The sequence below is a fragment of the Schistocerca cancellata genome, chromosome 5 (genome assembly GCF_023864275.1).
Source record: "Schistocerca cancellata isolate TAMUIC-IGC-003103 chromosome 5, iqSchCanc2.1, whole genome shotgun sequence".
In the NCBI taxonomy this organism is placed as follows: Eukaryota; Metazoa; Arthropoda; class Insecta; order Orthoptera; family Acrididae; genus Schistocerca; species Schistocerca cancellata.
In genome coordinates, this window is record NC_064630.1 from 552001823 (window position 1) to 552023292 (window position 21470).

Consider the following 21470-nt stretch of genomic DNA (forward strand, 5'->3'; position numbering starts at 1 on the left):
TTGAGGTATGTGTACTTTTTATATACCAAATCATGAGCGTTAATGCAACTGTAGTGTGGTGATGGGAGGCCATGCAATTTAACTACAGTCTTTTTCCTTCATCACCTTATGGCACCCTCTCCCGTAGACATGATTGCTTCTCTGTAATCCTCCTGTGTAAAAACTTCCAGCAATTTATTCACCTTTACCATCCTTTAAGATGTAAATTCCTGGGTTTGTTTGTTGCATTTTAGAACTTGTACATATCTCTGGGTATCAATTAGTTACGTAAGATTCCTCAAACACAGAATAGTATTTTGAACTATGTACTAAATCATCTATATTAAATTTCTGCGCTAATATAATTAAACGCTATGTTGTATCAGTTGCATTCATTTTTATCAAATGATGATTAGTTACATTATACTTCCAAATTAATTGTGGGAGAGCATTTAGTCACTTATATGATCCTCAAAGAGTAAAATACATCAACATATTGTGTTTTGTCGTTGTGTTCAAATGTTTCATAATACTTTCTTTCGTGTAGGTGAATATTGAGAAGTGTTGTATTCCGTACCACTCCACTACAATACCTATTATAAATTTCGCCTCATTGGTTGATATGAAGGTTACCTGCTCATTGATTCGCCCCCATCTGCAGAAATTGATTAAACTCCTGCGCCACTTTCTTCCTAGTCTCTGCTCTTTCAGGAGGTCCCTGACAAATTTGTAATACATATCTATAACCATTTAAAGACATTTGAAACCTCTATTTGCTCGTGAATATTGCCTTTAATCTGGAAGATAAATCGTTTCCACATATTAAAACACATCTATGTCCCACTGTTTGTGCGCCTTTGTGGGGTTCCCAAACAAGCGTCTCTATGATTTTTAGTCAGTAATGCGTCTTTTCCGAAGTCCTGAAATAACTGACATGATTTCATTCCTGTAAGCCATATTCTCTCTGGCTGATAATGCCATTCTATTATTTCGTTGGTATCATCATAATATTTAGTGTACTCTAGAGGTCGATTGTTCATTATTTTATCCTGTATTTCAATACCTTCACTTACACTATGTATATGAGATGGCACATGTCTAATAATATTATTGTATTCCTTACTGTTTTGCCTTTTTATTCGTTCATGTGGGTTGTCGTTCACCAAAGTTTTTAAGAATATCAGGTCCATTAAAATGGCCATTCCTACAAATTGTTTAACCACAATTTCTATTGTACGTTTGGTTAAATGTATAGGAAGCTTTCTCAGCGTATCTCATTTACGAATTAATCTCTCGTAATCTTGAATGTCGCATCCGGTGAATTTGAAGACTAACTTGGCTGTCGACATATTGTTTATATCTGCCAACTTAGTACTGTTGACTTTACTGTAGTACTACTACGGAACTTTACAACTGGGCTACAAAGACTTGATGTCAGTGATGACTGAGGTGCAGACGCTGACTGACTAACATCGGCGCTGGCTGACCACTGAGCGTGGCTGCGCACTGTGGAGTGGCACAGCTGCACTACACTCGTGCTACACATGAAGTGGCCTCGCGGCGAACATCAGTACTGCGACTGACTGTGTACTCTTTGGCTAGCACAGCCGTTCTTCTGTTCCGTTTATCGAGAGAATCGCACCCGGCGGATCGATCTGTCAGGCGGCGGTGTGATCGTATGACTGACATCACTGTGGGCTCAGAATATAAAAGAGTTGAGTGCATACAAACACCATTTACCTCACAAAGACTGACCAAAGATTTTCCAGTGGAGGCATAATGCCATAACGCAAGATAATTACAATTCTTTCAATTGATAGGGCCGAAATCGTGGAATTCCGTCACTTGATGTAAGGTCTCCAGTTAAATATGATGAGTGATTTATTTGCCAGGAAGGAAAATTTGTGAAGGAGTGTGGAAGCCATATGTCGACATCGTAACTTAGAAGTAATGCTTTAGCCTTTCTGTTTTAGGAAACAATACCCAATCTGAATGGCATTGTGATGGACCATACTAGAAATGTCGTAATCACATTGACCCTTAAAGAAGTCTCTGTATCAGCTCCAAACCTGAATGGTCTACAAAATGCAGAACAGTTCGAAGACGGATTTAAAAGTGACTGTTGTTGTTGTGGTCTTCAGTCCTGAGACTGGTTTGATGCAGCTCTCCATGCTACTCTATCCTGTGCAAGCTTCTTCATCTCCCAGTATCTACTGCAACCTACATCCTTCTGAATCTGCTTAGTGTATTGATCTCTTGGTCTCCCTCTACGATTTTTACCCTCCACACTGCCCTCCAATGCTAAATTTGTGATCCCTCGATGCCTCAGAACATGTCCTACCAACCGATCCCTTCTTCTAGTCAAGTTGTGCCACAAACTTCTCTTCTCCCCAATCCTATTCAATACCTCCTCATTAGTTACGTGATCTACCCACCTTATCTTCAGCATTCTTCTGTAGCACCACATTTCGAAAGCTTCTATTCTCTTCTTGTCCAAACTAGTTATCGTCCATGTCTCACTTCCATACATGGCTACACTCCATACAAATACTTTCAGAAACGACTTCCTGACACCTAAATCTATATTCGATGTTATCAAATTTCTCTTCTTGAGAAACGCTTTCCTTGCCATTGCCAGTCTACATTTTATATCCTCTCTACTTCGACCATCATCGGTTATTTTACTCCCTAAATAGCAAAACTCCTTTACTACTTTAAGTGTCTCATTTCCTAATCTAATTCCCTCAGCATCACCCGACTTAATTTGACTACATTCCATTATCCTCGTTTTGCTTTTGTTGATGTTCATCTTATATCCTCCTTTCAAGACACTGTCCATTCCGTTCAACTGCTCTTCCAAGTCCTTTGCTGTCTCTGACAGAATTACAATGTCATCGGCAAACCTCAAAGTTTTTACTTCTTCTCCATGAATTTTAATACCTACTCCGAATTTTTCTTTTGTTTCCTTTACTGCTTGCTCAATATACAGTGAAATATATAAAAGTGACTATGATCACTTTATTGAATGTATCCAACCCCACACGTCTTGGGTTACTTTGGGAACGTGAAATGAGTCTTCATGAATGCTATGTAAGAAACAACTATCCTTCAGAGTCCAATTTATAACAACTCAAACATTCGAGAAAAACAAGATGTCTTGAAGAGAATAAAACTGTGTTGGAGAACATGAAGATAGACATGGGTCATTAAAACATCTGTTTAACTGCAAATGCCTTGATTCATTATACTGACACTGCACTCTGAAAGGAGAACAAATCTGGAAACGGATTTCAGGATTCCAGCGAATTCAAAAGTTGTAAACTAACCAATGCTAGAGTGTACCTGAATTCTGAATGTTACCCACATTATAATTTACAGTTTGACTGGGGTAATAATATTCACAATCTACTTTACGACATGTATTCAATTTTTCACTCTTATTAGTACGAGGGCGATGAATTTGGATATATTCTGAGGCCACAGAAATTTAAGGAATTAGCGACCATCATCATGACAGATTGTTCTAACGTGAACGAAAGTGTGAAAATGTGGCTAATACATGTTTTTATAGAATCCGAATGTCGGTTGATTTGAGGGAGGGATCAAACCACACGGTCATTGAACCCATCGAATAAGGGAAGAAAGTCGGCCATGCCCTTTAAAAGGAACCACCGCAGTATTTGCCTGAAGCGATTTAGGGAAATCAGGGGAAACCTAAATCAGGATGGACGTACGTGGATTTGAACCGTCGTCCTTTCAAATGAGAGTCTAGTGTGCTAACTACTGCCCCACCTCGCTAGAGTATCCGGATCATCAGAAAATTCCCCTCAGTATTACTACATGATGGCATGATAATTATTCGTTTTTCACAGGACTTGTGAGCGGAGTGGTATAAATGTGGATATTCTGCTTTGCATTTAATTTATTTCAAAATGACACCTCGATGTATGAACATCATTGTCATATTGAATAATAGGGTTTCTGCTGGTTATTCGCGTCTTTCCTGCACGATATTTCAACTGCACGACTCACAGTCTTCTTCAGGTGCTCTCTGATACACCTCCTGAGTAAGAACTGTAGATAAAGCAGGAATTTTACTTTCAGCAGAACCAACCTGCAGCAGCAAGAAAAGACGAAAAAGAAACCTGATCTTTGCATTATATAACACAAATGTTTGACAATATTTACGCATGAGCAATGGACAAAATATTAATGAGGCAATGAAACACAAACTGTACCGTCGATTGGCGCCAATCCACGACTAATAGACGTGAACACTACACGAGATCACAACCAAACACTTCAGCCTATAAGCACCTTAGGTACTTGTCATGAAGAAGAAATTACGATCACGGCAAGCCAAGACCATATACAAAAAAGGCACACAGACGTAACGCGAAATCTCTGTAGTTTTGAACTAATATTTGTTTCATGAGATATTTGTCTACTACTATATATGCGCTTGAGCTTGTTTGCCGATGTTATCAAAACGTCGTGTCTCATATTTCTAGTTTCAGGTGACATAATTTGCTAATACAAAGTTTGGTTGAGAAATCTATAAAATCTGTAAAATCTTTAAATGAATGTAAAGCAAAATGTAATATGATTATATGTAACGCAATAATAAAACAAATACAGGTAAAAACTCAAGACTTAAGTAAAAAAAAAAGCTGGGTGAAGGAACATTTTCATACATCGCAATGACTGAAATCGCGATCAAACATTTGTGTAAAAATACATCTTAAGGTAAACTGTAACGACGATGGAACAGTATACGCCATAGAGCAATGACATTTTTCGTAAATCGCTCACCGCGATGGTACTGTACGTAAGTCACAAACACCTAAATTACGGGGCCTATAGTCACGGCACTTAAGCACTGAAGACAATACGTCTGGAGGTCTTGTGGATGAGATTTCAGGGAATGAAATGTTCTCGGAATGCGACGGTCTCTCACCTTCATTAATTGTGGATCGATTAGCCAGAATATTGCCGTCCGGAACACGATATTATGAATCGTTATCCACCGCTCTTCAACCATATGTCACATAACCTTGGTAAACAGTGAAGATAAGTACATAAGTGTGAAGATTATGAATTAAGTTACTTTTCTGATTCCAAGGAGAGAACAATAATATCGATGTACAATAACATCTGCGTAACAAAAAAACAAAAAAATACTAGAAACAATGTTCACCTCTCCGTTATTGCTGTATGCACACTATATGATCAGAAGTATCCGGACACCTGGCTGAAAATGACTTACAAGCTCGTGGCGCCCTCCACCGGTAATACCGGAATTCAATATGGTGCTGGCCCACCCTTTGCCTTTACGACAGCTCCCACTCTCGCAGGCATATGTTCAATCGGGTGCTGGGAGGTTTCTTGAGGAACGGCAGTCCATTCTTCACGGAGTGCTGCACTGTGGAGAGTTATCGATGTCGATCGGTGAGGCCTGGCACGAAGTCGGCGTTCCAGAAGATCCCAAAAGTGTTCTATAGGATTCAGGTCAGGACTCTGTGCAGGCCAGTTCATTACACGGATGTTATTGTCGTGTAACCCCTCCACCACAGGCTGTGCATTATGAACAGGTGCTCGATCGTGTTGAAAGATGCAGTCGACATCCACGAATTGCTCAACAACAGTGGGAAGCCAGAAGGTGCTTAAAACATCAATGTAGGCCTGTGCTGTGATAGTCCCACACAAAACAACAAGAGCTCCAAGCCCCCTCCATGAAAAACCCGACCACACCATAATACCACCGCTTCCTGATTTTACTGTTGGCACTGCACACACTGGCAGATAACGTTCACAGGGCATTCGCCATACCCACACCCTGAATCGGATCGCCACATTGTGTACCGTGGTTCGTCACCCCACACAACGTTTCTCCACTTTTCAACCGTCCAATGATTACGCTCCTTACACCAAGCGAGGCGTCGTTTAGCATTTACCGGCGTGACGTGTGGCTTATGAGCAGCCCCTCTACCATGAAATCCAAGTTTTCTCACTTATCGCCTACCATAGTACTTGCAGTGGATCGTGATGCAGTTTGGAATATCTATCTGATGGTCTGGATAGATGTCTGCCTGTTACACATTACGACTCTCTGTCAGTCAACAGACGAGGCCGCTCTGTACGCTTTCGTGCTGTACGTGTCCCTTCACGTTTCCACTACACTATCACATAGGAAACAGTCGACCTAGGGATGTTTAAGAGTGTGGAAATGTCGCGTACGACATATGATACAAGTGACACCCAATCACCTGACCACATTCAAAGTCCGTGAGTTCCGCGGATCGCCCCATTTTGCTCTCTCACGATGTCTAATGACTGCTGTGGTCGATGATATGGAGTACCTAGAGGTAGTTGGGAGCTACACGCTCCTAATATGAGAAACGTATGTTTTTGGGGTTGTGCGGATAGTTTTGATCTCATAGTGAATTGTGTGTATGAATACTGCACGACGACTCGTAAATCTGCAGCCAAAGATATTTTAAAAGCAACCAACATTGTCCAATGAGACAATCAACCAAAACGGACTGTATTTGTTTAAGAAGATGCAACATTATTTAGATTATTTTACCTATTATAGATATAACTGCATAGCACAATTAGCCATTAGCATATTTCCTACTGAATGCTCCATGTAGTGTTCTGTCACTGTGATGATTTCCGCACAAGCACAAACGGAACTACTAGCAAATTGTCAACGTGTTGCAAGGTGGACTATGAAGTAACAGCTGTTAGCCGCACTTGAGAATACATGACTGCCCATAACCGAGGCAGTCGCTGCGACCATTGAAATGTACCGGCTGCACGCGCCACATTCAAATTATGTGTGATAATTGAATATAGGGATATTACTTAATATTTGTTTCATTTTATGTTAAAAGTCATCCTCAGCTATACTGCGTCTTGACATGGCGAAAGTTTCCGTGTTCATGAAATACACATAAACAGTCCTGTACGAACCATTTGTTCGGTGACCAAATGTTTTCGAAGTCCGATAAAAGAAGTTTTCATTTGAAGAGGTAAAAGAATCAATACGGACCTTAGTCAGAAAATCATTGTCAAGCGCGCCCAATAAAAGTAATGTTTTACAAACATTATTTATTTAAGAAATTACTTGCATATTTTAATAAGTTGCCTCACTCCATAGCATCTATTCACGCACGATCACGCCAGAATTAATAATAAAAGAAAATTTAAAACATAAAGAAATTAAAAAACGAGAATATAACTTTTGCTTTAGATTTGAGATATGGAGCGATACAGGAGTATTAGGCTGAGAGCATTCACCAGGTCTCATGTTATCATTTACCGAATATAGATACGGAGGAAATGTAGCATACTTTATAGTGAAGACAAAAATCATACTGCACGGAAAGGGAAGTAATTGTCGTTTGGTAAACAACGTAAAGCAGGCGGTGTAATGAATGACTGAAATAATGGTAGTAATGATACTCCCTCATACATTCTCAGCGAGATGGGTAACATTCCGGAGACTGTTGTACAGTAGTCCCACTCGAAACCCACAAAACCTTGAATGTAACTGCAGTGTCCCGTGTACTTAATTGTGTATATTGCTACTCTAGATGCACCAGTTCCATACAATAAAACTCCGTTTATGGAAGTACGAAGACATTCGTAAATCATTCCTCATACTGCATTAATTGCTTCGATAAGAGTCGTCAAAAATATTAAGTGTTGTGCAAGGAGTTATCTGATATGAACACTATCTCATAGGTCTCTTGATAAACCAAGCTTAGAGCGAAGTATTTAAAGAGCTGGTTCAATACATTCGAAATAATTCAGACTGACATGGAGCTATCAACAGGTGTAAAGATTGCCTTTCTGGTAAGTGAGATTGATATGACTCTATTAGACAAATATGACTGTTCATATTTCTCGTCACGTTGCAAGCTCTGTTAACAACTGGGCTATTAGATTTACAACAGTTTCAGAGTTACGCTAACATAAGGGAAGGAACGGTTCCAGAAATTATCAGATAACCGTGATAAGAATCATCTAAACTGCTATAGAGGAAAATGTGATGAAATGGTAAGATGGGCCTGCAGCGGTTAGCGTCATAGATGTCTGCAATAATAATTTAGTTACTGTATAATTTGCTAAACTAAGCACTAAAAAGATCATTTCTTCATTAGAAATGTAAATCTTGTGATACAGTTCTCATACAGACACCACTATCAACGTTTAGGAAGTGATGTAAGTACTCTGTCGTTGTCTCATGGATTGCTTCTGTGGAAAACTTCATTGGTTCTGTAACATAATTTCTCACATATGAATAGCTAGTTCGAATGTAACATGATTACAATATACGATTGCTTAAAACTTCCTGTTGCTTTTTACAGCAACAATTGTTGTATATATTGCTGCTAACATATTTATTGACAGGTGGAACTAATATTTATTAGGAGTGAGATAATACATTTATGGGAAGATAGTCTTGTTGACCCAGTTCCACCATAAAGTATGAAAAATTGCATCATTTGGTTATATATACTTTTAAAGAAAGAACCTGTTGAAATAACTCAGTTGGAGCAGGAAACGAATTACCTCACACAAGATAGTATGTTAATTAATACAAATTAATGAAAACATCAGTACTAAACCATTCATTTCTTTCATAACACCTTGATTACACAAAATATTAGCCCAATGTCATATTCCACATATCAGGTGCTATTGTTTGGTATGCATAACAATGATGTTCCATTCCATTTTGGTGGAACGATTATAAGTATTATTTGTTTGTGTGTCTAGAACTACCATTCTGATCTTAACCTTATTCAGGCAATATCTTATAAATTTGGTTCACTTGCCTGTCCAACAAAATATTAGTCCAATGTCACATTCCACATATCAGGTGCTATTGTTTGGTATGCATAACAATGATGTTCCATTCCATTTTGGTGCAACGATTATAAGTATTATTTGTTTGTGTGTCTAGAACTACCATTCTGATCTTAACCTTATTCAGGCAATATCTTATAAATTTGGTTCACTTGCCTGTCCAACTGCCACAAAGTGAAAGTCCCTTTTATATTCTGATTCAGTGAACCATAATGAATATTGGCTTTCACTGTAAATTAAGAATACATTAACTAATAATTGAGTTCCGAGTAATGTCTTAACTACGACGCAAAGGTCACGACGTGTGCCGCACAAATTAAATATCCATCTGTCAGCATAATCACGTGATATGAATGTTATGTTGGCAACATATACCGGGGCCACTGAAAATCTAACAGAGTGTCAGGGTAATAATAAAAAGTTCCACATTTTACTCGTTGGTGAAAGGAACTAAAACAACCTAAAAACATAAGGAGATGCTCTTCTAGACGAGACAACAACCGGAAAAATTATAAAAATATAACTATTATGTTCATAAAGGTCTTGGATTTGTCGATCTGAAAATTTACGTTCAAACTCGGGAATACGATTAATAATTATGTCTACTACGTTGTTTCAAAGTATTCAGTATTTTCTGTTTGCATCGCACAGAAACTTCAATGTGTCAAAAATAAGAACGTATTTATTCTTTGTACATTGCTCGTCAAATACAGCATGAACAGTAGCCCATATACAAGATAGGTTACATTTTTATCCTAATTAATGGTAGTAACAATTTACGGGAACAACACATTGAGTATCATATCAGTGACGAACCATGAATCACACTGAAATTGCTGCGGGCTGTTATGAAACATACCATTCTCTGCTGCAGCTGCTGTGTGCCACCCACGCCAGCTCGGTTCTCGGCAAGGTGTCGCGGTGGCTCAAACACGATCAACGAGGAATCTGCACAGCGGCTAGCGAGATTATCTGCAGTGACGACTGTTCACAGGTGAGTTTGCTGTTTCCGATGGTGCTGAGACCTGGTACCAAGGAAGGCAGGATTGGGTTACTATTGTGGACGGGGCCGTAATCAATTGCTGTTGGTTAGTTTATTTTTCAATCACGTACACTTTATTTGGAAACAACAACAAAGGTGACAACAAATCAAGAAGTGTTCACGGCTGAAGGCCTTAATAACAACGAATTCAAAACTATTTCTCGGCTGAAGGCCCCAATAGTGATAATTTAAAACTGTTTCATAGTTGAAGGCCTGAATAGTGATCTTAAGAACAAGTTAAACTACTTCAACCTGCAATTACAGTTATTAAAATATTTTTAAAAGAACAATCATCAAAGTCTCACTGCTAGAATGCAGTTGTCTAACTGAAATTTTAAGACAAGTAACACTCACGGCTGAAAGCTTAATACCAACAAATTCAACTATTTTTCGACTGAAGGACCCAATAGTAATAATTTAAAAATTTTTCACGGCTGAAGGTCTTACTAGCAATCCCTTAAGAACCACTTAACTATCTTCAAACTTGAAATTAAATTTATTAATTTAAAAAAAGCATGAAATCTAATCAAACCAAGGAGGGGGGAGAGGGTGCGCAGACGTTGCTCCAAGGATCAACCCGGAAAAGTCCCCCAAATTTCGCAAGCGATAAGACAGGAAGCCAAGATTTTCATTCACTTCACGAGACGGTAACTCAGAGAAGTGTCAGTTTAAACGCATGACTAGTAATCATTTGCCAAATCTACCTAACGTCCGATCACCAATCAAACGATGGAATAACACACCCAAGCCGGAACCGGCAGTCAGCACTATGTCTTCAGACTCCGGTGTGTAGAGCATCCGGAAGCAGAAAGGAACCACTACTACCAGAGTAGGAAGAAAAAATAAAACACACCACCTGGCCTACAAATCAAGGAAGCTGTCGACCTACATGCCTACAGCAGTGGCAAGGCGAGGAAAAGTACACTGCCGTAACATGCACTAAGCTCCAGGGCAGGTAACTGGGGCGTTAGTGGCCACTAGGCAGGAAAAATACCACTGGTCAGACTTAACAAATAATCACATATAGAATGTGACGATTAATAATAAGAAGTGGAGGAGGGCTAATTAAGTTCGCCTTCCCCAAACGCTCCATTTACTGCTCTTCATCTCGGCGACACTGGGAGCAGCAAGACGCAAGCAAATGGCGAGATCCCACAATGGTGGAGGTTTCACTACTTGAATTAAGGTCCACTCAACTTAAACTTCCTGCGTTCGGTTGACAGCGAGGTTGTACCCCTCACGACTACAGCCCTTCCATCTGGCTGTGCATGCGTGCCGCCTGTGGTCCCGGCGTCTTCACGTGCTGCTCGGACCTGGCTGCTCGTCCGTCCCCAACCGAACTGCCAACTCACACGGCACGGAAACACCATAACGGTGCCCCATAGATAGTACCACCGTTACTGGATACCGATAACCACCGTTGCTGCCACTAGCAGACAGACGATGCTTGCAAACGGAGTGGCGCCAATGAACACAAGAAGAAGAAGACGACATCCATAACTATATCAACTAAACGATACCAACCTAGCAACGGCAGCAGCGCGAGCCACAGCACGGTTCAGGTATGGCGATGGGTAAGACTCACGCGAAATGGCCCTTGTGCAGAGTCACATTGTCGACCTCAGGGTAGGGCGAGTCTATCCCTCTGCTTTAATGTGGCGACTGGCCCAGTTGCCTGTGGTCTGCTGCAGTGTGTGCTCCACCAGTTACGTGTGGCCACCTCAGTTGTTTATGCGACGACACTATTGCTTCTGGTCATTTTTATTATTCAAGTTAGTAGATGTAATGACATAACCCATTTAAACGCTAGTTAGTAGACTAGCAAGCTGTTGCTATGTTCTGCAAGATAAGCATTTGTGCGCTGATTACAGCTGTCGAACTGAGCCTACCCTGCATGCACTAATAGCGGTGTGTGGAAATATGGCTGCAATGCGTTTCCCCATTTATCAAGCATGGTTGTGCAGTTTTATTTCGTTTCGTTTTGCCCACATTCAGAATGAAATTTACGTTAGAATTTATAGTTATCAAGGGACTACGACTACTCTGAAACGCGAAGTGGAAGCTGGAGTTACCATTTATACCAAATACACCCTCCGATGTAGCGATTAGCATTTTGAAGCTTGTGCTATAGAAGTAATTGACGTGAAGCTCACTGAAATAGTCTCGATACAGTGAGATACGTTGTTAATTATAAATAATTATATGCCTTATTAAAGTTCTCACTTCTAAACGGAATGACATACGTACCTACTGTAACGTTAAGAGGGCATTTTATTTTAAATGTTCATGGCAAATCTATTATAAAGTTATACTCAAGTCCATCGTCAATTCATATAATCTAATTCTCCTTCATGGAATTTATAACAAGAGTTACGGTGATCAGTAGCACTGCTATCGACAAATATACACTCCTGGAAATGGAAAAAAGAACACATTGACACCGGTGTGTCAGACCCACCATACTTGCTCCGGACACTGCGAGAGGGCTGTACAAGCAATGATCACACGCACGGCACAGCGGACACACCAGGAACGGCGGTGTTGGCCGTCGAATGGCGCTAGCTGCGCAGCATTTGTGCACCGCCGCCGTCAGTGTCAGCCAGTTTGCCGTGGCATACGGAGCTCCATCGCAGTCTTTAACACTGGTAGCATGCCGCGAAAGCGTGGACGTGAACCGTATGTGCAGTTGACGGACTTTGAGCGAGGGCGTATAGTGGGCATGCGGGAGGCCGGGTGGACGTACCACCGAATTGCTCAACACGTGGGGCGTGAGGTCTCCACAGTACATCGATGTTGTCGCCAGTGGTCGGCGGAAGGTGCACGTGCCCGTCGACCTGGAACCGGACCGCAGCGACGCACGGATGCACGCCAAGACCGTAGGATCCTACGCAGTGCCGTAGGGGACCGCACCGCCACTTCCCAGCAAATTAGGGACACTGTTGCTCCTGGGTATCGGCGAGGACCATTCGCAACCGTCTCCATGAAGCTGGGCTACGGTCCCGCACACCGTTAGGCCGTCTTCCGCTCACGCCCCAACATCGTGCAGCCCGCCTCCAGTGGTGTCGCGACAGGCGTGAATGGAGGGACGAATGGAGACGTGTCGTCTTCAGCGATGAGAGTCGCTTCTGCCTTGGTGCCAATGATGGTCGTATGCGTGTTTGGCGCCGTGCAGGTGAGCGCCACAATCAGGACTGCATACGACCGAGGCACACAGGGCCAACACCCGCCATCATGGTGTGGGGAGCGATCTCCTACACTGGCCGTACACCACTGGTGATCGTCGAGGGGACACTGAATAGTGCACGGTACATCCAAACCGTCATCGAACCCATCGTTCTACCATTCCTAGACCGGCAAGGGAACTTGCTGTTCCAACAGGACAATGCACGTCCGCATGTATCCCGTGCCACCCAACGTGCTCTAGAAGGTGTAAGTCAACTACCCTGGCCAGCAAGATCTCCGGATCTGTCCCCCATTGAGCATGTTTGGGACTGGATGAAGCGTCGTCTCACACGGTCTGCACGTCCAGCACGAACGCTGGTCCAACTGAGGCGCCAGGTGGAAATGGCATGGCAAGCCGTTCCACAGGAATACATCCAGCATCTCTACGATCGTCTCCATGGGAGAATAGCAGCCTGCATTGCTGCGAAAGGTGGATATACACTGTACTAGTGCCGACATTGTGCATGCTCTGTTGCCTGTGTCTATGTGCCTGTGGTTCTGTCAGTGTGATCATGTGATGTATCTGACCCCAGGAATGTGTCAATAAAGTTTCCCCTTCCTGGGACAATGAATTCACGGTGTTCTTATTTCAATTTCCAGGAGTGTATATAGACACATCGGGTAAATTGTGTAAATATTTACAATGAAACCAGAAGACTAACGAATAAAAAAGGAATTGAGAACTTATGAACGTAAAAGTAATTGTATTGGCACACTAGATAGATTACTCAACCCTATTTGGCGCCAGTGGCTACAGCTTCCTCTAGTACCTTGGAGGTTACTCCCTGCTTCCCTAGCACATGTCCTATCATGCTGTCCCTTCTTCTAATCAGTGTTTACCATATATTCCTTTCTTTGCGATTCTGCGGAGAATCATTACATTTCTTATCTCATCTGCCTACCTAATTTTCAACATTCTTCTGTACCACCACATCTCAAATGCTTCGATTCTCTTCCGTTCCGTTTTTCTCACTGTCCATGATTCACTACCATACAATGTTGTGCTCCAAACACACATTCTGAGAAATATCTTCCTGACATTAAGGCCTATGTTTAACACCAGTAGACTCCTGGTTAAGAATATCATCATTTCTGGTACCTCTCTGCTTTTTATGTCGTCCTTGGTTCGACCGTCTTTGTTTGCTTCCAATACAGCAGAATTCCTTAACTTCATCTACTTAGTGACTACCAAGTGTGATGTTCAGTTTCTCGCTATTCTCATTTCTCGCTACGTCCCACTACCTTGTCTTTTTCCGCTTTAGTCTCAATCCAAATTCCGCAGTGATTAGACTGTTTGTTTTGTTAAACAGAGCCTGTAATACTTCTTCACTTTCACTGAGGAGAACAATGTCTCCAACGGATCTTATCATTCATATCCTTTCATCTTGAATTTTAATCCCATTCTTGAAATTTTCTTTTGTCTCCGTCATTGCTCCCTGATATATAGGTTCAACAGTAGCACCGAAAGAATGCATCTCTGTCTTAGACCCTTTTTAATCGGAGCATTTCGTTCTTGTTTCATCCAGTCTCATTGTTCCCTCTTGGTTCTTGTACATATTCTATGTCACCGGCCTTTCACTGTATGTTACTCTTATTTTCTCAGAATTTCCTATATTTTGCAACATTTTACATTGACATCACATTGTCAAGCATCGACAAATGCCATGAGCGTGTCTTGATTTTACTCCGAGCTTGCTTTCATTATCAAGTGAAACTTCACCGCTGCCTCTCTGTGCCTTTACCTTTCCTAAAGCTAAATTGATCGTCATGTAACATATTCTCAACACCTTTTCCATTCTTCTGCTTATTATTCTCGTCAGCAACTTGAATGCGTGAGATGTTAACGTGTTTGTGCGGTAGTTTTCGCACCTATGTGCCCTAACTGTCTTCGGAGTTCTGTTCGTAATATTTTGCCGAAAGTCGGATGGTACGTCGCCAGTCTCATAGAATATACAGATCAGCTTGACTATTCGTCTGCTCGCCGTTTCCCCCAATGATTAGAAATTTGGATGTAATGTTTTCTATCCCTCTGCTTTACGTGATCTCAAGTCTTCAAACAATCGTTCAAATGGCTTTTAGCACTATGGGACTCAACGTCTGAGGTCATCAGTCCCCTAGAACTTAGAACTACTTAAACCTAATTAGCCTAAGGACATCACACACATCCATACCCGAGGCGGGATTCGAACCTGTGACCGTAGCGGTCGCGCGGTTCCAGACTTAAGGGCCTAGAACTGCTCGGTCACAGCTGCCGGCCTCAAGCCTTCCCGAACTCTTTTAAATTCCGACTCTCATATTGGTTTCCCTATGTTTTTCTTGTCGGTTTCTGTCACGTCATCAGATAATTCCTCATCCTCTTACATGCTTTCAATGTAATCTTTCCACCTATCCACTCTTTCCTTTGTGTTTAACAGTGGGATTCTCATTACACTCTTAATGTTACCATCCTGGCTTTTAATTAAAAGGGAACATAAATTCTTTTGCATCATTCATAATTTGGCCAAAATGGTAACGACTACATAACTAATTACCTGTTGGTCGTAGATCCTTAAGGACAGAACGTAATTTCTGACGTCTTAACACGTATGGGAAAGCATCCGAAATTAATCTTACACCTGGTAACCTAAGCTGTCTGATGTTACTCACATAGTACATTGGGGATCATCTGTAGGACTGGATTATTTTCAATAATATACGGACAAAGTGATAATTCCAAAATAATAAGATTAAGCACTCAGCCCCCGGGAAAAGGTATATATAAAAATTATATACTTCTACCGTAGACTATTCAGGTGGTATCATTACCGGTTTAGACTTATGTATAGATCATCATCAGATGATCTGAATAAGTTACACAGTAAATCGTCAAATGGAGAGGTCTGGAGAGGACTGCTGAGGGCAAAATATGTAATAAACAAAAAAGAATCACAAAATTGTATGCAGAAACCCTACCTTCCCCGACGCCCATAAAAATGGGCGACAGTATAATTAGCTTTCTGGTTTAGTCAGTTCTACAACTCGCATCTTAAAAATTCTTGTTTTTTTGTATTGTGGTGAAAAATACACTATAAAAGTCTTTGAACAGATATATGATAATTGTACATTGTAAAAGATTGCGACGTAGTTATCGATAAATATCTCGATAGAGCCTAATCTCGGACTAGACGAGGATTGTGAAGAAACTTAGTCTTTGAAGGAAATGTCCCAACATTCACTTCAAGCTATTTAGGGAAGCAAAACAAAAACTGACGAGCCCACATGAAATCAGTTCATACGAATGCGCCCAAAGTTTTGGGGAGACGGAATGGAATCTGCAGATGATATTGTACCATCGAATCAGAAACTAACAATCTAAGTTTTATTGCAGTCTGTTTCCATTTATACACAGAAGACCTGTGCTTACATAAAACTGGATCGTGTGAACAATCGACTTCATGTAGTTCCCTGATTTCGGGTCCAATAAGTCGTAATAGTTGTATAGTCAGACTGATATCGGATACAGCACACCTTATTTATTCGCCTGATGTGTTTTACTTTGTATGGCATCCAACAAACTGTGCCATCTGTAGGGGTCCTCAGCTGCTAACATACAAGCTACAAATAGTTCTTACCCTTCCCGACATGGGCACACGCGGGATAACGATGCCCTTAATAGCCACAGGTGTGCCTGTAAGCACTCTCGTTCCACCCCGTACTAAGGACCTCTACAGGCATTACGATTTGTCAGTCGCGATATCAAGTGTCCGTCTGTGCACACATTAAAATTTATCAGACCCGATGTTAGAGATAATATGTTTCTATCTCTATTTTATATTAGGTGCATAATAAATAGATATGATAATTATCTTAAGCTCTTCTGGCTTTGCTTTGATGATGATGTAATATCGACTTTTGGTGTGTTTACTGCCATGTCAAAATAACAAAAAACGGTTAACGCACAGTCGCTTTGGAGGATTGTCAGAGACCAACTTCATGTTGCCTAAACGACAAAATTAAAATTGATGGTACTGCGTCCACTGATGTAACTGCCTATTGCCTTCCCTTGTCCTTGTTGATATTCGAATGTTTTTGTGTTCATCTTTTCCATAAAACTCGCAAGCTGTTGCTTAGAAATTCACCTTATAACACTGTATAATTATCTATGTGCATAGCATAAGTAAGCAGACAAGTAATTAGTAAGCCACAGCAGGAGACACTGCGGCACTGGCTCTAGCCTTGATAATGGTTTCATTTTGGCGAGAAAGAAAGTCGACAAGTTTCGTCAGATATTAAATATGTAAATGAAGACACTCATTGATGAATGGATATCGTAGAGCTACCAGATCACGGGGAAGTTGACTGCTGCTTTACATGTTTTGCACCAAATAGTCCCAAACATTTTCTCTGGGATTAAAACCTGCTGAATTCCCAGGCCCCCAGAGGTGGAACCTGAGTGGTCGTCGGGTGAGGAACGTACACATGCAGACCTTAGAACACGGGCGTTGCCGTATTTGAACGTGGGAGTGCCCACAGCTGATTCATCGCAGGCAAGAAAGGCCAACACTCCGTCACTGAGAATCTTGAAATAAATATTCTGGTTTTGTTCACTGTAATCTGAATAAGTGGGCCCATCGTGGTACAAAAAACACCTACAAAGCACCACGTGACACCTCCGATCTGAAATATACGCTTCAATCGTCAGTGACCTTTCCCCGGTGCCTGCTGGCCAGAGTATTTTCACATCAGTTGTTCTTACATCGTGTTACACTGCTGCGAATGGTCGTCCTCTCCTTTTAGATCCCTTGCACAGTCCTCGTCGATACATAAACAAATTCGGTAGGGGTTAGTCAAATGAAAACGAGACGGACGGAATAAAAGTAAGTAAACTTTTTATTATTACAAAAGTAACCGCCATAACTGTTAATAAACTTATTCCAGTTGGAGACAAGACGGTCAAAACCTTCAATGAGAAAATATTGCAGTTGCCTACGGAACCATCCAGGCGGGCACCTCTTTGTCGGAAGGACATCGATGGCCACGAATATCTATCTTCAGGACTCCTAAAATGTGGAAATGGAACTGTGTGGAGGATGTGCAAGGGACTTCCAGAAAACTTTTGTTCTGTAGTCGAAACCAAAAGCTGTTTTCAGTATGACATGATTGTTTCGCTGGGAAGTAGTGATACACACGTTCAGGGTGACCGTAATTAAAGTGTCAGCTTCAAAACGCTGTACAAAGTTAACCTCCGCTCAGAATGACGTCAAATTTGAATATCATGCCATTGAAGTCATGGAAAACACACATACACAAAAAAAGATTTAAATAAAATTTTACCAGTAGGTGGCGCTGTAAGCGTCTTAACGTCAGCTACAAATTACAAATGAATCGCAATACGACGGCTATGGTTTGAGTTGCACAGTACTTCATCCATACTGCTCAACATGGATGACTGCACAGGTCCGGCAGTCAACAGTTGTGGCACCGTTAGTTAGGTAAGCCCATCCATCATGGAAAGATCCCACCCTATATGATGAGAAAAATCGGTTTTTTATTGTCCTGGAGCCAAAAAACGCCTAAAAACCAAATCACATCGGTTTCTAACTGTCGTGTGACTGGCACAATACATGTTCAGTATGCCATCCACCGTTTTCAACCAGAAGTTGAAATCGAAAACCAGCATGTTTCACAACAGGTCGCAGTTTCTCGGGGATCACGCGTTGTGCAAGAGTCCCACTTAACTTTAATTGAGCTACGTTCGTAATTGAAACACTGAACATAACATTCTTCGGATAGCCCCGCAGCCAAACGTCACAGGATCTGGTGGTATGGGTGGCCAGGCTGTAGGGAAGTGACAGCTAATAATTATAGGATTTGTGAAATGCCTCTGCAGCAGCCGCTTCACTGGCTATGCAACGTGCAGAGGAGCGTCATCTTGCATAAAAATAAATAAATGTCATGTGACTAGCGCCTCCTGTCGGACAGAACGTTCGCCGAGTACAAGTCTTTCGATATGACACCACTTCGTTGACTTGCACGTCGATGGGAATGAAATGATGATGATTCGGACAAAACAACACCCAATAGCTGAGAGGAGAATATCTCCGATCCAGCCGGGAATCGAACCCAGACCCTTAGGATTGAGATTCTGTCACGCTGACCACTTAGCTACGGGGGACGGACTGCATAAAAATGATCCTACCCAAACATCTTCGTTGTTGAAGAGCTGCTTTCCTCCCTCTACCACATTGCATTTCAAAACGAAGTTGTCTTTTCGAATTTTGTAACAATTTTCTCCGGACTCTTTGAAGACATCAAATAAATACCTTTTCTCAATCCCTTGAGTGTCTGGAACCTCTGCATGGCTACTAGCGCACAGTCACCGTTCTTGTAAAAGAGCTGTAACAGCAGCGCGCGATCTTTCATCGAGACAGTCATGATTGGCGTCGCTAACGGAAACCGAAAACAGCCACGCTGCGCTCAACTGTTAGTATGGATGTTCTGACGCTTACAGCGCCATCTATTGGTCAAATTTTCGCAGTTTTTCCATAACGTTCCCCTCTGCGTCAACAATATGCTGTTCAAATTTGACGTTATTCTGAGCAATGGTTCTCTTTCTACAGCGTTTTGTAACTGAAACTTTAATTATGGACAGTTTGCACTTCAAGGTATCAGCCGAGAAAGCGCATGAAAGTCTTCACGGGAGCTGCTTAAGACCAGTATCGATATTTCTGAACGAACATTTCAAATGCGGTAACAACCACCACCCTCCTTTCCCTTTACAAAAAGAAATAAGAGCAGTTTCATATATATGTGGTGTCTGGTCCTTCAGACATGTCCCAAAGAAAGAACATTATTTTGATCCAGAGCCAATGTGAATTAAGGCATGAAGGAAATATAGACATTGGTTTCGAACGGGCGTTGATGTAAATCAACGAGAAAAGCAGAAAACTTGTACTGGACGGGGATAAAAAACCAAGTCTCCTACTAAGTAGGCAGATGCGCTTATCACTGCGCCATCCAGACAGAGTGGTCATCACAACTGCTTGGGCAGCTCCAGCATCACTGCCAGCTTCTTCAGACACTACTAATGTAGTGCCCCTTCCACATTATCCTCACTACCTGCTGCATTTCGCTCATTCCCGTAAGGGTTCGAGTCTGGCGTGCATCACACACACACATACACATACACATACACTATGTGATCAAAAGTATCCGGACACCTCCAAAGACATACCTTTTTTCATATTATGTGCATTGTGCTGCCAGATACTGCCAGTTACTCCATATCAGCGACCTCAGTACTCATTAGACACACCGAGCGAGGTGGCGCAGTGGTTAGCACACTGGACTCGCATTCGGGAGGACGACGGTTCAATCCCGTCTCCGGCCATCCTGATTTAGGTCTTCCGTGATTTCCCTAAATCGTTTCAGGCAAATGCCGGGATGGTTCCTTTGAAAGGGCACGGCCGATTTCCTTCCCAATCCTTCCCTAACCCGAGCTTGCGCTCCGTCTCTAATGACCTCGTTGTCGACGGGACGTTAAACACTAACCACCACCACCACTCATTAGACATCGTGAGAGTGCAGAAAGCGGCGCTCCGCGGAACTCACAGACTTCGAACGTGGTCAGGTTATTGGGTGTCACGTGTGTCATACGTCTGAACTCGAGATTTCCACACTCCTAAACATCGAAAAGTCGTTTCCGCTGTGATAGTGAAGTGGAAACGTGAAGGGACACGTACAACACAAAAGCGCGAAGGCCGACCTCGTCTGTTGACTGAGAGACCGCCGACAGTTGAAGAGGGTCATAATGTGTAATAGACAGACATCTATCCAGACCACCACACAGGAATTCCAAACTGCATCAGGATCTACAGCAAGTACTACGACAGCTAGACGGTAGGTGAGAAAACGTGGATTTAATGGTCGAGAGGCTGCTCGTAAGCCACACATCACGCCAGTAAATTCGAAACGACTCCTCGCTTCATGTAAGAAGCGTAAACATTGGGCGATTGAACAGTGGAAAAACGTTGTGTGGAGTGAGGAACCACGGTACACAATGTGGCGATCCGATGGCAAAGTGTGGGTATGGTGAATGGCCTGTGAACGTCATCTGCCAGCGTGTGTAGTGCCAACAGTAAAATTCGGAAGGCTGAGGTGTTATGGTGTGGTGGTGTTTTTCATGGAGGGGGCTTGCACCCCTTGTTCTTTTGCGTGGCACTATCACAGCACAGGCCTACATTGATGTTTTTAACCACCCTCTCGCTTCCCACGGTTGAAGAGCAGATCTAGGATGGTGACTGCATCTCTAATCACGATCGAGCACCTGTTCATAATGCACCGTCTTTGTCGGAGTGCTTACACGACAATA

General features: G+C 42.0%; 1 protein-coding gene across 3 annotated transcripts in view; it reads left to right on the plus strand.

Moving 5' to 3' along the window:
* Positions 1–21470, plus strand: part of LOC126188269 (uncharacterized) — a 206580-nt gene that overhangs the window by 167904 nt on the left and 17206 nt on the right. The gene's annotated exons all lie outside the window — the stretch shown is intronic.